We start from the raw sequence: 16,111 nt of genomic DNA, 5'->3' as shown, positions 1-16,111 counted from the left end.
AATCAGAAAAAAAATCATATTTTAATAAGGATGTTTTAAATAAAAATATTTATAACTGAAAATGAAGGGTCTTAGTTGCATAGTACCTAGCCCCTTTGTAGTAGAAACAGACAGAGAACTGGATGAGAATTTACCTCCATTCATTGACAATAGAATTTACTGCAGTCCAAATGGCTATCAGTCATCACATTTGTAAATTAAATAATTAGCCTATACATATTATGCAGAAATACTAGAAATGTTTTTACAGTAGACGTGGCTATTGAGTTTCCATGTCAGATCCAAAATACTGGAAACTTTTTTAAACAGGAAATATGAATGACCCTCTGGGAAAAAAGTTCAGGGCCCAGTTTCAAGCTGATGTATATCTTCTGCAACTCCACTGTGCCCCATAACAGAATTTAGCCCCATACATACATAGCAGCTGCACTCTTACAGAAGTTACACTTTATTACATTGATTTAAGTCTCTCCAGATTATGAGACTGTCAACTGCCAAAAGTGTCATGAATAAAATCATTCTTTGATTTAGGCTAGGGTATATAAGGGCTTTGAAGCAAGACCCACTGAATCAGTGTAACCAACTTCTTTAGACTTGAAGTGTGGTCTCTGTGTTGAAAAGTCAGAGCTGTACCTGCTACCATATAGTACTCTGTTTACTTTTCACCACACTTGCAGAAAGGTGGCATTAGTAGAGACATGGGCTTTTCTACTTAAGATCTTGCAACAGCCTTTTCCTTTGTACAGGTAAATTAGCAATGGAGGAGTGTGGAGAAGGAATCAAGAAACACCGTTTCTATCTGCTCTCCAGCTATCACAGCAGAAGACTTTTTCCAGTGTCATTTTAAACAGTATAGGTGTACTAGTTGGGAAGCACTATATTGCTACTAACCCCATTGCTCTCTTAAGAATGCTTTAGAAGACGCCTGAGACATTTATTTGGCTCTGGAAACTTCTATTCATTCTCTTCTGCATATTAGGCTTATTCGTGTTAACCATTTAGTGTCTTATTAAAGTGTTTTCTAGTTATTCAGCTTATGGGGCATATATGATTTAAACTCCTAAGGAAAGTACTAAAAGGAAATTCATAGATTAATCATTAATAATTAATTATTTTGGCACTGCAAGAGCACCTAGGGTATGGCAAAGTTATTTCGGAATAACTGCCCTTGTTCCGAAATAATTATGCGAGCATCTACACAGCAATTCCATTATTTCAAAATAATTTCAAAATAGTGGACAGTTTATTCCAACTTCTGTAAACCTCATCTACGAAGAATAACGCCTATTCCGAAATAGCTATTTCAAAATAAGGCATGTGTAGACTATCCATTTCTGCTATTTCAAAATAGCCCCTCACCAGGGCCATTCTAAGCTATTCCTCCTGGGGCTCTAAATTGAGATAGCACATCTAAATGAGGGAAGCCTGCCTCGGACTCATTTTGATGCTTCCCTGCAGTGTAGACGTGCTATTTTGAAATAAACTATTTTGGAATAACTCTTCTAGAATAGCTTGTTCTGAAATAACTCTGCAGTGTAGACATAGCCCTTGAGGCCAGAGCCTAAATCTGATATGACCTACCCAAACAAAAAGAAGAGCATCTCCTTTCTTGGAAGCACAAAGTGTTAATATAAAACAACACTCAGTAATCTGAATAGACAGGGAACGCACAAAGAATCAGTGACAAGATACTTGTGAGCGTGCTAAGTAGTAGATAAATAAAGTGTTTATTTTATGATAGAAGGAATATATCTAATGTAGCTAAGCAATTTTCTTTTTCAGTATATTGCAGCCCTACCACTGTTGCATGCACAGATCAAGGGCACTGTGATATCTCCAAATCAGGATACACTGTGCAAAAATAAATCTCTCTTTTCAAATAAGATTTAACCCATAACGTCTGGAGTTTAACCTGTCATAAGCATGACATTTTTCATGACAGTAAGGGTGTCAAACATAGAATCTTACCCTATTTTAAAAAATTTGTGCCTGGGTAATGAATAAGATCTACAATATTCTTTGTTTTTGTTGTTTTTGGTTTGGGCCACTCTTGTAAAGCAACAGCCATAACAGAGATTTCAGAATGTACAAACTCCTTCTCCTTTGTGCTGAGATGAAATGTGACATTTCTCAGGCGAAATCACATTTCCAAGACAAAGTTGTAATGTGGCACAAATAAAGCCTTATAATGGAATCTGGTGGTAACCATAATTATGTACAGACTACTACTTCTTAAGCTTCAGAGGGGTACCTGAGTCACTCTATAAGAGGAAAAACTTAAAAAACAACAAATAGTCTAGTAGCACCTTAAAGACTAACAAGCCATGTAGATGGTATCATGAGCTTTCATGGTTAACCACTTAAAACATCTATTCTCTCTCTCACACACTCTCTCTTGCTCTCTCGCTTTTCCTTCTCCCCTCCTTTTTTCTCTCTTTTTTTCCTCCCACCCCCCCTTCCCTTATTTATTCTTGGATCCGGACTTCTAATACTTCAGTCATCTGAAGAAGTGGGTTGCACCCATGAGAGCTCATAATTTCATCTACTTTTTTTTTTAGTCTTTCAGGTGCTACTAGATTATTTGTTGTTTTTACTGCTTCTTAGTAATTAATTTGTAAAACAATCAACATCCTTCTGAAAAATATGTAAGTTTTTATCACTAATTATTCTAGACATAAACACACACACACATATTATAACACTTGTTGAGTTCAGAAACCTAGCCTAACTTATAAGTTTATGCTTCCAGTTAAGATCAGATCTATGCCTTAACTTTGAAACTAAACAATTTTTAATATTAAATTAATGCCATTTTTCATTTTTTATTATTTCTATAATGGGAGATTATTTCCTAACACCTGTGCTGGAATTGAAGTCACTTCTGACTGGACTGTTGAAGCAGGAAAAAACTCTGTACATCCCAGAGGAGTTTAAGTTTATGACATTGCAATGACATAATTTTATTGTGAAACAGAATCTATAAATGTAAAGAATGCCCTGCCTCTTTAAGGATTAACTATACAGCCAAATAGAAAGCGTGGGGTACTCTGCCACCCTGAGGAGAAGAACAAGAGAGAAAAGAGAAAGAGGAACCTTTCTTCCATTCCTTCCCGCTCCTGAATTCTTCTCAGCAACCATATTCCCAGGCTTTGTCTATACTGGGAGGGTTTGTAGCAGCATAGTTGAAGAAAAGTAGCTTCATCCCCAGTCCAAATCCCCAATGAAGATATGCTGCTCCAATGTGAGCAAAACCTTCTGCTAGAAAAAAAAGTGTAGATTCAATTTGCTAAGGTTTCTTCTAAAGACTCAAACAAGTTTGAGCTTACTCACAGAAACCTGGGAAACTGTACCTTTCACTCTTGGTGCTTCTGATGGGCAATGGCTGGTGCTTGTAAGAACAATGTTCAGGAGTTTTAAAACAAGAAGAACTTTATTAAGGGGGACAGGGGACTGCAGGGTGAACTTGGGAAAGGCAGCAACTAACAAATTGTAAGAGTCACACCCACTTCAGGGTGTCTTAACAGCAATCTCAACCTCAGTCATCCTCTTGCAGTTGTGAGTGGCTAATGTATTCTAGCCACTTCTCCTCCTCTTCACTCACAGTTGGCTGTCCTGAGCTGGTGAAATCCAAGACTTCCTACAGTTCAGTGTTGACTAGGCCCTACTGGGGGGTTAAAGGGCTTATCCCTTAACCCTCCTACTTCCCGAAGTCTAGAGATGTAAACAATTCGATGTTTATTGAGGTTAGCATCCAGCATGAATCCAGTTTCCTTTTTCCTCTTTTTTCCTCGCTTACTTCCTGTTTGCCCCCAATTTATATAGTAATATTTTCAGTTATATCTTTACCAATTATTTTACTGAAATTTAACTAACCAATCCTAACATGATTATCTAACCAATTATATTCCACCATTTTAATTGGTTTACACCCAGAAAAATGTATTATACAGCAGACAGAAACAATCAAAGAACCTGAGACAATACAGTTAAATAATAGAGAAGTGGGAAGCACAACGCAAAACAATAAAGAAACGAGGATTTCATAACCTCAACTAAGTGGGTCTTTGCCAGACAGAAAGTTATCAACCTAAGTTTCTCTAAATCTTTGATGCTCTTCCCTTTATCTAGAGGCGATAGATTGGATCACCTAACAACCCAAAATGGCTATTTCAATATTACTGTTTGGGAATGTGTAAGGACATGTCCATACATTTCCCATACGTTTGCACCTACTGTTAAAGGCCTTTGTTTAAGAACAAGGCCTCACACTGTCAGTGAAAGAAGGCCCACACACAGACTGATGGATTAGAACCTTTGCTTTTATACCTCTATAACTAGCTCAGTGATAATACACATAAATTCTTAAAGTACCGGCCTTTACAAGAAAGCCTTAATATCTATATGCTAACATAGGGGCTTTCCACCTGCCATGATTTCAGATTTAATTGCTGGGAAGGGAGTCTTGCAGCAGAGTCCCTTAAGTAGGCTATTCCTCTTGTTATAACTTCAGCCTAAACTGCCTCAGTTTAGGGCCAGCCTTGCCACAGAGCCAGCACTTCACTGCCCTTTGGTACAAATGTAACTCACACACCGACTGGCTGTGGTACAATGTCTCATCTAGTGGCAATTTGACAGAGAGAGAAAGATTGAGTTTCCTCTACAGCCTTAGCTGAGAGCCAGCTGGCTTTTGCCTCAACCTGTACAACCATGTTTGGTTCTACTTGTCAGCATTACACACAAAGCCACTGCAATGAGAAATTAGTGATATCAAGATCACTTAATGCAGTCCTTATTGCTAATGCAGTACTCCAGGCTCCAATATTACACTGCAATCTTAGTCAGGGTGACCCCAGACACATTCCATGTAGATCTCTTTCCCCTTCATTTCTCAGCAGATTTAGAAGAACTTTATTGTCCCCAGACTCAAAATGTAACTGTATTTTAGCCAAAGTGTCATGAAACAGAAATGGAAATGAGGCCTGGCCCATTCAGTCATTTCTCTTTGCTCACCAACAGATACCAGCAAAGAGTTTTCTTCCCTAAGAAGCCCTGTCAAACTGGCATTCTCAGGTAGCTCTGGTGGGCTCTTCTTTGTGTTCACCAACAAGTGAACTCCCTATGCTATCATGCTTCAGGCCACAGGGCTTACAGTAAAATGGTACTTGCACCAGTGTACCTGGGAGGATGCCACAAGAAGGTCCACTAATATAAAGAGTCTCAACTCAGAACCCCATATAGTTTTCTGGAGAAAATTCATTCATTCTCCACAGCTTTGAGGGAGAAAGAGAGAGAGATGTAACCCCTTTGACATCTTCTGTTGACAGGTTCTTCATATCTTCATACCCAGAAATAAAATTCTTTTATCAAACAATATTTCAGCCATCTTCTCTTATATTTTTATGATCAGTTACCCCATTGTCCATAATTTAAAGGTGAATGTACAGTAACAGCTGACTTTAGTAGTGCAATACAGCCTGTCTTTCATTTGTACTATGCAGTCAGTAGAAGCACTACATGTTTGTGGCAGGAAAAATAGCTAGAAACCCCAGGAATGTGTGATTTCTAATTTCAACAGAGTGGAGGTTGATTATAAGTATTAGCATAGCTTAACTTTATCCATTATCCAAACTTAATATTATCCTTTGTTTAATACACTGGCTGAAAAAAGTGCTCTCCTCTGTATGGTGGTATTGTTTTCATTTGCTGAGGCCAAATTCAGGGCTGACATAAGAAGGCACAACTCAGTTGAACTGAGTGAAGTAACACCCCTTTATGCCAGCAGTGAAATTTGGCCTGAGCAGCCATGCTAATTACAGTTTGTTTTTGGTCAATTATTCAACTGAAGTTTAACTTTCTGTAGGCATGTAAAAAATCAACAGAGTTAAATGGAAAACATGGGTAAGTTCCCTTACATCACCATGAGCAGGCCAGATGACTTGTCAGAGATAACATATGACTGGAACTTTGCTCACAAATATTAAGAGTCAGTTTCCACAAATTTGCAAGTGATAGCCTAGGCCCTAGAGGGTGCAAAAAGAAGACTGTAATAGCATACAAAACTAAACTGGCCTCTGAAGATACTAGTAGATAATGAAAATAAATTACCATTAGTTTACCAGACTTGCCCTTTTTTGTCTGCCAGTTATCTCCATTGGTAGAAGACTCCACTAAAAGCTGTGGTTTCCTTATTTCTATGACAAAATGCAATGTTGAAGATAAAGGAGACTGCGTTGAATAACATTCACATACCTAAAAGTACTTTAAAATAGTTTAATACACTGGTAGTTCCTGATAAAAGGCATCGATATGGTCCCAGTCGAGGGCTCTCATACATACATTGCATGGTTGCAGAGTAAAGAAGCCCCCAAGTTAAGAAAGTTGTTTCTGCTCCCTATAGATGAGAATTGAGCTTTAACGCAAACAAACTAATTAGAGAAATCAAAAGCTGTAGTTAATACCCCTGTGCTCTGAAAAGTGTATTGAGATCTTTAATGACCATAGAGTGGTCAGGATCGTGGTTTTATATTTCATTCAGTCAGGAGCTCCTAGGAGTTCAGCGCAAGTACATCAAATCCAGGGAGGGTCAGTTCAATCCATCAAGTGTGCACGGAGAATGATCGGGATCTAAAGGGAATTTAGAGGATAAAGCGAATTTAGTTTCAGGGAAAACAATGGGGCACATTGCCAATACAAGTTCTGTTTCTGAAGGAGTGGTCAAAAGAACATCTGGCCTTTAGATTGTAGGGAGAATTTGGGCAGGTGGGTCCTTTCTTCCTCCCCCTAGCTCGGTCATAACTGCTCCCAAGAAAGGGAAGAATGGCAAGTAGTTTTTAAGAGCATGTAAGCTGGAAACATTCACCCAGTGAGCACTTCTATTTTGGCTCTTCTGAGGAAGCAGGTTTGGCAGTTCTACAGCAGAAGCTAGAGAGGATGTTCGGGCTGTCCTTCCAGGTATTTTGCAGCAGGATGTGGGCAGAAGGACACAAATGAGGTGATACATGGAAGTTTGGATGCAATTACAATAGCAGTGCCAACCTCCAGGGAAGCCGAGAAATGCGCTGGGCCGTGGCCACGAGAGGAGAGAGTCAGCTCCCCACTCTCAAAAGGGGCAAGTCCTCAGATGGAATAGGTGAGGCAGCAGGTGCTCAGCACCACACAGATTATATCACCCTCACTACCTCATCGCTATCCAGAGTGCGCTGTTGCAATAGCTGACAGCCCCAGGCCCCTTTAAATTTCTAAGCCCCTGTCAGCAGGCCTGCCAACCTCCCTTCAGTGGAGTGCAACCTGCTTTGCAAGTGGACCAGGAGAAGCAGCACTTTGTAGATGAACTGGAGCAGTGGGGGGCATCCTGCGGCCCATCAGGGTTCTTTGTGTGTCCCACGAGGCATTTTGTTTACCATTGCTCAAGCGCAGGGTTGCCAGATTCAGCTGGTTTCCAACCGCTTAGTTTTTTTTCCTACTAATATTACTGAAGTGACTTGTACGTAAAGCAAGGGCACATTAAGGGAGGTGCATGCTGATCGCACACAACATTAACAGCAAGAGCCATGCTCTCGTTCTACATCCAATGTAAGCACTGCGATGGTTCAATCGCCCATCCCACAAATTCTAGGTATGAAAGTGCAATTACCAAACTACTCTATTCTGGGACACCATTGTGTTTACCGCAACCTTGCGGCCCTCTTAGATGAAGGAGGGCCACTCTTTTAGCCCAGTCACTAACCTAAGTTGCCAATCACTGGAGTAGAAGGAAAGAACTTTCCTATACAAAAGGAATTGTCAATTCTTCTCATGCCCTGTAGTTAAGGTTATGCATTCTTACTTCAGGATTCATGAATCTTCAGATATGATAGAACTGCTACTAGAAGCGAGAATGATGCAAGTGTCACCTGAGTGACCAGCTAAAAAAATGGGCAGCAAGACACCATACCCAGTTAAAAGGCAGCAGCGGTACCTGAAAACGATTAGGAGAATGGTAGAGATGGTTCCATACATTGGTTTTAAAGGAGTCCCTTGACTAGACAAAAGAGATCATAGTGAAATGGTGTTTTCCGGGGAGATCTAAATTATGTTTCCTGTAATGGCATGTGAGAATGAGCCAGAGGCTTGCTGGAGGAAGGGTTGGGTTTTTTTTTTTTTTTTTTTTTGGAGTGGGGGAAAAGGTGGGAATTCCCTACCTGCTAAGAGACAAGGCTTTTTATGCACTCTTGGAAAAATTCAACAGTTTTTGCTTTAACATCTGGAAAAATATATCTTTGAATTAAATCTTACACTTTGCCTATGAAGTGTCCCGATTAAAATCTTGTAAAGTGTAACCCTCTAGAAGCAATGTAATTCAGTCAAGCACTGGCCAGCAACCAGCATTTTAAGGCAAAAATTACAGAGTTAGCTAGGAAGATTAGGAAAATTAGGAAAGAAAACAAAATGAGGAGAAAAAGATCTTAAGTGAAACCTACCAACCAGAAAAACTATGGAAAAGAGTTTATAACATAGTAATTTACAAGCCTTCTGGTAGTACTGGATCACCAAAGGACATCTGTGTAACATTTTCATCAGCCTGACAAGAGAGCCAATATCAACATTTGTCCACAGGAACCAACCTAAATATTTAAAGGTGAAAGGTACAGCTAAAATGAAAATTGAGTTAATCCCAGAAATATGTAGTGAACAGCCCCACTAACCAGGTTGTTAGAGGGAACCCATCACAGAAATAAGATGTAGCTAATTTTTAACATTTTTTTTCCTTCTGTGACATCTTCCTGAGATTTCCTATTCCATTGACAATATCAAAGAAAAGCAGGATTCTGTGATGCAAAGATACCAGATCTTGTTGCAGTGCATGTAGTCACAAAATAATGCACCGTGTCATTGTCAGTGAACCAGGAGATTTTATTTATATATAAACAAGATGGCACCTTCCAGCAAACGTACTGGTTCACTGAAACACCACCAGCCAGCACACACATGCATTTCCCCTCTCCCAATATGGGCTTGATTTTGTTCCATTATTTTTGAATAGGGAAGTGTATTACAGGCTTTTTCTATAAGATTTTGTATGCTGTTTATTCAACGTAACTATGTGGCATTTTGATGTCTCAGTTTTAACCGGCACCTGTGTTCTCATTAGATTTTCTTCATTCGAAACTACGAAGGGGTTCTTCAAACAAGGTATTTGTTACAAGGAAATCTTTAGAGAGGCTTGACAATTCTTTTTTATGGCATCAAAAAGGTTTAAAAGTGGGATTTCATATTCACTTAAAACAGGTCCCTTGTGATTAGATTTCTGCACTTATTGGCACTTTTTGGACTTACATTATTTTTATGACCATAAAGCTCCCTATAACCTTTTTTTCCCCCCTGCATTCCAGCAGAAGCATCAGTAGATGGCACATGCAACAACTGCCCCATAGTATGCACTCAGTCCAGCTAGAATTACATCCACCTCCTTACTTCAAAAGAGTGGAAATTCATGGAAATAAAGATGCACCACACACGCTGGTTCAGGAATTTGTGTGTGCTAACGACACAGGATTATATGTATTAGAAACCAAAAGCTTATTGCAAAGCCCTGTGATGTCAGCCTCTTTCTTCAATACAGCTGCCATCATTACTACTGGTTGAGCTGCATCTAACTGTTAATGTCTAGTTTAGATAAGACCTAAAGGAGTTTAGCTAACTGAGAATGAGCGCTATGTGAAATTTCATAACAAAACTTTTACTGAACCTCACCAGATTTCATTAAAAACCTGAAACTTTGGCCAGGCTTTCCAGAACACTAGCTCACGTTAATCAAAATTTGGAAAACTGGTCCATGATTTGAGGGAAGCTGGGCAGAACAAGTTTTTGGTGGAAAATTTGTGAAACTCACTTATTTGGTGCTAACCCAAGGCAGAAATTGGTTGTTTCAACTGAGTTTAATTAATCTTTTTATTATTATTATTGAGATTAAAATGCAAATGAAATGCTAAGAAGATTACCTGACACCAAATTAAAAAAAGATTTACATGAATCTCCATGAAATGAAATATTCAAAAGCATCTAAAAGACTTAGGAGCCTACAGCCCAGAAAATGACCACAAATATTGTTTTCACCCAAGTTTTGCTTGGAAAATACGTATTTTTCTGACCAGATCTGTACTAGGAAAACTGCTTACACTTTAGTTCATTGAAGCACAATAGAAAAAACTATTAACTACATCTAAGCTTCCCATCTCATCTCATTCTAGTTCTTTAATTTGGCCTTCCTCAGCCCTTTACTGTTCAAAGCTAGTCATTAATCAAGCTTCGTCTCAAAAGCACTATTTAAAATGTAATACTACGAAAAAGACAATATTGATCTCACTCATATGTCACTACTCATTCTAAGGCCAAGGATGTAATTTCCTATGGTGAAGGGTGGGCAGTTGCTCCCTGTTCTCCAGACCTTGCTTTGCTCCTACTCCAACTTTTAATAGTTCCTCGCCAGCAGAAACTGAAGTGTCTTTCCCTTGAGTCTGTGAGGGATGCTGGGGCACAAGCCAGGCTGAGATACTGAATTGCCAGCTTTGATCCCTCTCTCTACCGGCCAGACCAGAAGCTGCAATAGAGCACTAGGCCAGAGGTGAGCATGAAGCAAGACAGGACCTGATCCATGGCCCCACACGAGTCATTGGTGTGACCCATATCCTCGGCCTGCTAGGCCCTTTCACTCCCTGAAATAGGCCCAGAATGCCATCTCCCTGCCCTGCTCCAGTTCGCTAACCCTCCACAAACAGGTGCAGCCTCAGCAGGAAGGCAGAAGCAGGCATGATGATGACATTACTTTGCTTCTCCTGTCACACAAGAATGTTCCAAGATGTTCTCAGACACAAGTACTTATCAGCCAAGCCAGAATTCAAGGGGGATGCTACCCTTAGCTCATCCCCTCTGGCTGGCTTGATCCATGATCAGAAGGAAAATCCTTGGGAAAAGAAACACAAGAACACTTGCTGACAAGCCTAGATGTAGTCAGAACAACAGCAGAGAAAGTCATCTAGGAAAAGATTGACACTTGCTCTAAATCCCAGACAAAATTAAGAGTTTGTGGGTGTTTATATGTTGAGCAGCCATGTTCTAGCTCACGCCCTCATCATTCAAGCCAAAAACATTCTCTAAATACTCATAAAAAAAGAGCCCACATATTTAGGAAGCTGAAGTTAGTACTGTGGAGCCACTGATTTAAACTGTGCCCTGCTTAACCTGAGATTTCATTTCCTGCTCATTGGCACCACTAAAAAGGCATGAAGTATTGCAGTATCTTTAAACTTCTGTAGCATCTTTGAGGGAAGACTGAAATAATTTGGTTTGTTTAGTCTGGAAAAGAGAAGACTGAGAGGGGACATGATGACAGTTTTCAAGTATCTAAAGGTTCTTACAAGGAAGAGGGTGAAAAAATATTCTCCTTAACCTCAGATGATAGAACGAGATGCAACGGGTTTAAATTGCAGCAAGGGAGGTTTAGATTGGACAGCAGGAAAAACTTCCTAACTGTTGGGGTGGTTAAGCACTGAAATAAATTACTTAAGGAGGTTGTGGAATCTCCATCAATGGAGATTTTTAAGAGTAGGTTAGACCAACCAGTGTCAAGTATGGTCTACATCAGGGCTCTCCAACCTTTTTACACCCAAGATCACTTTTTAAGTCTTAGAACAGGCGAAGATCTACCGCCCCATCCCTTTCTTGAAGCCCCGCCCTCTCTATTCTCCTGTCCATCACTTACTATCCCCAGCCCTTATACACTCTCTTAAACAGTTTATTTTTTAATTATGCAATATATAAAATTAAAATCACATTTATAGTTATGAAATAAATGGTCTGTTTTTAATTCATGCTATTTAAATGTCAAATGAAGCATTTACAATTATACATTTTGTTCTCTGCTATTTTCTAAATCTAAAATCAAGTATTGATAATTATATATTTTTTCTTCCAATAAAAAAGTCTCAGTGTGACACCTGTGACTGAACAGTATCTGCCAGTGTCTTGAAGTCTGGGTTGTAGTCTGAGATTGCTAGTCGTATACAGTCCATCAGATTGTGATCCTGCGCTCAGCCTGGGAAGCTTGCTCCAGCACAGGTGGAGCTAGACGCAGCCTCCCTGGGTTGAGCGCAGGGCAGCTGGGCTGGAGGGAAGAGAAGTGGCTGCCCGGCCAGCTGGCCATGGCGCTCAGCCAGGGTGCACCAAGCTCCACGTGGGCAGGCGCAGAGGAGAAGCTGCCAATCAGCTGGAGCATGGGGCAGCCTCTTTCAGCTGAAAGCCACAGTCAGCTGGCTGGGGTGTTTCAGCCCTCCCGACCTCCCAGATTCCACCATTCCTCGCAGCTACTCACCTGTGTTGTTGCTTGGTGAGTAGCTGCTCCTCAAATGAGGAAATCTAATGTAAATGTACTGTGCAGGCGTGCAGTTCAGAGAGGGCTCAAGAGCTACTCTTAGAGCCCCTAAGATCTACCGGTAGATCGTGATCTACTGATTGGTGACCACGGGTCTAAATGATGCTTGTTCCTATCCCTTCCAGTTCTATGATTCTAAGACAACATTGATTGGCAAAGACTAGCAAAACTGCACAAAATCTTGGCCCTAAAAATCAAATAGACTCCACTTAGCTTATGGATAAGGGAATTTCACAGTTCATCTTCAGATTGGATCTCCTCCACTTTTTTTTCTGGAGAACAGTCATATTTGAAGCTGGCATCTCCACTGCTATGTTTCTTTCTTATCTCAGCACCCTACAAAAAGAAAGAAAGAAAGAAAGAAAGAAAGAAAGAAAGAAAGAAAGAAAGAAAGAAAGAAAGAAAGAAAGAAAGAAAGAAAGAAAGAAAGAAAGAAAGAAAGAAAGAAAGAAAGCTCATACCTAGTTTTATGAAACCTAACATATAATACACATGATCAAAATGTAGTGTGTGTTTGTGCAACCAAGTACACATTCCTAATGGTAAGTGGAGTCAATGATCAAACAGTGAACTGCAGGGAGGCACAATAATTAATTCCAGGCACATCAGGTAGGGTTAAAATCTAATACACTTCCCTAAATCCTTCTAGTTAAGTTCCATCATGCAATTTTATCCCGTCTTAAAGGTCTGTTCAAAGAAATACTCTAGTCAAGCTGGTGTAGAAATTGCACTCCCACTTGCATTGTGAGTTCTCAAGTCTAAGTGTTGGATTCACTGTGGCTGTGTCTACACTACAAAGAAAAGTCAGAAAAAGACATGCAAATTGCAAACCACAATTTGCGTATCTTTTTCCGCTTTTCTTCCGAAATAGGCTTGTCTGACATTTGGCCCATATACACAGGGCAAATTATTGGGGAAAAAACCTCTTTCAGAACATCCCTTCTTCCTCTTAGAAGGAGGTTTACGGGGATGTCGAAAAAACGCGTCTGCTTTTCTGATTTCTTTTTTCAGAAAAGCAGATGCATTCCTTGGACATGGCAAAGCTTTTCTGGGATATCTCTGGCATCCCAGAAAAGCACTGTAGTCTAGACATACTCTGTATCTCACAATTATGCCAATATGAAAACTGTGGAGTGAAGAGGACCTGCTCTACATTTTGTTTAAACTTGATTAAATAATCAATAACTTCTTCAGTGATAGCTATGATAAGGGAAAGCACAAAAGGTGGGTAAGGAGAAAAATAAAATCTTTAAACAATTTTCCATTCTTTGACAGCTATAAAATCCCTCACTCAATTTGGTGCAGGCGGGGAGAAGGGAAACCTGCTCAAAACGGGCACGTTTGAGAACTTTGGAACACTACGTTTGTGTTTTTGAAGGTGGTGGAACAGCACCACGCTATGAAAACATACTTTGGCCCAATTAGGACAGGTAATTCAAGAAGCCAAATATTGCTTTCAGAGCTATACACATGTTAGTTAAAATTTGCCAACACTCTTGAACAAGGTGTTGTGGAAGCCAATGTTGAAAATATGTGCATGAAGTTCTGCACTGTTTCTTACCGAGTAGATGAATATTATCTGCATTTTTAAATGGAAAAGAAAGGAGGCAAGAGGACATTCTGGAGAAATACTGAGTTGAACAGAAGGCCTATAGAAAAAAAAAGATTCTTGAGGAAAATCCTTCCCTAGTGACAAGTCCTCATAGAGGAGTTATCTTACTTGAGCTGTCTCAGAGGGGGAGCAGTTTTAGTCGGTAACTTTAAAAACAAAGCATAGTCCTGTGGCACCTTAGGAACTAAGAGCAGTGTTATTTCAGAATAATGGCTGTTATTCCGAAGTAACAACGCGAGCATCTACACAGCAATTCCATTATTTTGAAATAAATTCGAAATAATGGATGGCTTATTCTGACTTCTGTAAACTTCATTACACAAGAAATAACACCTATTCCAAAATATCTATTTTGAAATAGTAGTAGTGTGGATGCTCCACTGCTGCTATTTAGAAATAGTTCCTCCCCAGGACCATTCAAAATAATTACTCTCCAGTGCCTCCTGGAGTTCTAAATCAAGGTAGCATGTCCACATTAGGGAAGCCTGCTTCAGATTAATTTTGAGGCTTCCCTGTAGTGTAGATGTGCTATTTCAAAATAATATTTTGGAGTATTTCTTCCAGAATAGTTTATTCTGAAATAAGCGTGCAGTGTAGACGTACCCTTTAGAGAGTAACAAAAATATATAGTATTGTGAGCTTTCATAAGCAAAACCTACATCAGATGAAAAATCTTCAGAAGGTAATAAGTTATCATTAGTAGCAGAAGTTAAATAGCACCTTCTCATGTTGAGCTTTTCTTCAGGACACTCCCTTTAGTATTTCTCAATGGTCTTCCTAGAAAAGATAAATGACAGTACATCAGTAAATGCTGAATATTTCAACCCAGCACTCGCTATAGAGAGGGCATCACCCTCTGTAAAACACCATGTTTAAAAAAATAACAATTTCCTCTTGAGTTCTTCTTCTTCCTATATGTAACCCTGAAAGATGAGAAATTCTGCAACAGGTACCTGATCAGGAAGAAGAGTTCTCAGCATGGGAAGTAGATGAAGGCAGGGCTGGGGGATGAAAGGGAGGCAAGCCCCCAGCCCTGCCTGAGCTCTGACCCGGCCCTGCTCCCCCACAGGAGCCAAGGTGTCCCCCCCCCCCCCCCAGCAGCACCACAGGGAGGAGGAGCAGCCCGCAGCCCCACCTTCAGGTCGAGGAGCCTGGGGAGAATGGGCAGCATGCATCCTCAGCCTCCCTGGCCCTGGAGTTGTGTATCTTACTTCAACCTTCCTCTGTAGTGTAGACCAGGCCTTAGCGTGCAATTCACCTCCTTGAGGAGATCCAATACAAGACCCATGCACCAGTAATGTCCCACTTAAAGCCTCAGCATATCAGCAGGATTATTTGTGGTTCCCCATCTGTGTATCCATTTCTTGGATCCAGGCATTAGCAGTGATTTATTTTATTGATTGCTTATATTGCGGTACAACACTGTGTTTGATATAATGGGTCAAAGCCAGACCACTGTAACTCATGGTTGTAGTCCTAGTAGTTACTGACTTACTAAGAGCAGTAAGGATACCAGAGTTGGCCCTTTCAGAAGCGTGTTTTTGTTAGTGCTATAGCATGGATGAGGTATTTTTGTTCTTAAACCTTTTTAATCCGACAAATCTGGAAAACAATGTATGAGGGTCTAAAGAATTTACCAGGCCCGGGAGGGGGTTGTGGCACCTGATCATGAGTGGTGGGGGAAAGCCTCAGTGCAAGCTTGACACTAGACTGCCATTCCCCCAACTGGAGGGGCGGGAGAAGCAGCAGTTCACAGAGCCACTTTCTCCTCCATTTGCCAGGATCCATGCCATGGGTGTTCTCAGAACAGAGACACCCAGAGGATGGAGGTTCGTGTGTATTTAAAATGAATATATTGTGAATGCAGTACCACAAACATTCTTGGCATTACAGATGTATGAAAACAGTGGTCATGCCTTAAACAGCTTACAGATAAGTTAATACTTTAACAAATATGGTGCAAAAAGAGGTTTAGCACAGGTAATCACGGGCTAAACATAATTGACTGGAGACTATGGGTGGGATTTTCAAAAGCACACAGTATTGGCCTAACTCTGCTCCTGCTAACATCAGCATAAGTCTTTCACTGA

Source organism: Pelodiscus sinensis, chromosome 3 (genome assembly GCF_049634645.1).
Source record: "Pelodiscus sinensis isolate JC-2024 chromosome 3, ASM4963464v1, whole genome shotgun sequence".
Taxonomy (NCBI): domain Eukaryota; kingdom Metazoa; phylum Chordata; order Testudines; family Trionychidae; genus Pelodiscus; species Pelodiscus sinensis.
The sequence above is the reverse complement of the archived record's forward strand: the minus strand, read 5'-3'. Positions refer to the sequence as shown.